Source organism: Camelina sativa, chromosome 5, assembly GCF_000633955.1.
Source record: "Camelina sativa cultivar DH55 chromosome 5, Cs, whole genome shotgun sequence".
Taxonomy (NCBI): domain Eukaryota; kingdom Viridiplantae; phylum Streptophyta; class Magnoliopsida; order Brassicales; family Brassicaceae; genus Camelina; species Camelina sativa.
In genome coordinates this window covers 27182239-27183180 of record NC_025689.1, presented here as the reverse complement: position 1 = coordinate 27183180, position 942 = coordinate 27182239, and positions in this window count along the sequence as shown.

The following is a 942-nucleotide window of genomic DNA, read 5'->3' as shown; positions in this document are numbered from 1 at the left end:
TTCGCCAACTCTTTGCTCAATTCGGTACGGTCCGATGAATCTTACTGCGAGCTTTCCCACTTTACCAAAACGATCCTTTCCTTTTTGTGGTGCAACCTTCAAATATACCATGTCCCCGACTTCAAACTCCACTTCCCGTCTCTTACGGTCTGCGTACTTCTTCTGGCGGTCCTGTGCCTTCTTCATACTCTCCTGTAGGAACCTGATCTTCTCCGTTGTCTCATCAATCAGCTTGTGATTGAAACTTGTCCGTTCTCCAACTTCCGTCCAACACAAAGGTGTTCTGCACGGCCTTCCGTACATAGCTTCAAACGGTGACATGCCGGTGCTCGAGTGATAGCTGTTGTTATACGCGAACTCAACTAACGGTAGATTCTTCTCCCAATCTGATGACCATTCCAAAGCACATAGTCGGATCATGTCCTCTATGGTTCGAATAGTCCTCTCCGTCTGCCCGTCTGTCTCTGGGTGAAAAGAGGTGCTCATATGAACATCCGTTCCTAACGCTCTCTGCAAATCTTGCCAAAATAGTGATGCGAATTTCGGGTCGCGATCAGAAACAATGTTGGCTGGCACTCCATGCAGCTTCAAAATTTCGTCTACGTACTTCTCTGCCAACACGGGTGCTTGGTCCGTACTCCTTACGGGAATTAAATGGGCTACCTTGGTTAAACGATCAACCACTACCCATACAGCGTCATTGGTTCGCCCTTTTCTTATTGGTAGACCGGTTATGAAATCCATAGAGATAGAGTCCCACTTCCAAGTTGGTATGGGCAAGTTGCGAAGCAATCCTGCTGGCACTTGATGCTCTACCTTGATCCGTTGACATGAATCACATTGGCTTACCCATTTCGCTACTGCTCTCTTCAGTCCAGGCCAATGATAGTACTTACGCACATCTTTGTACATCTTGGTGCTTCCTGGGTGTATACTCAACGC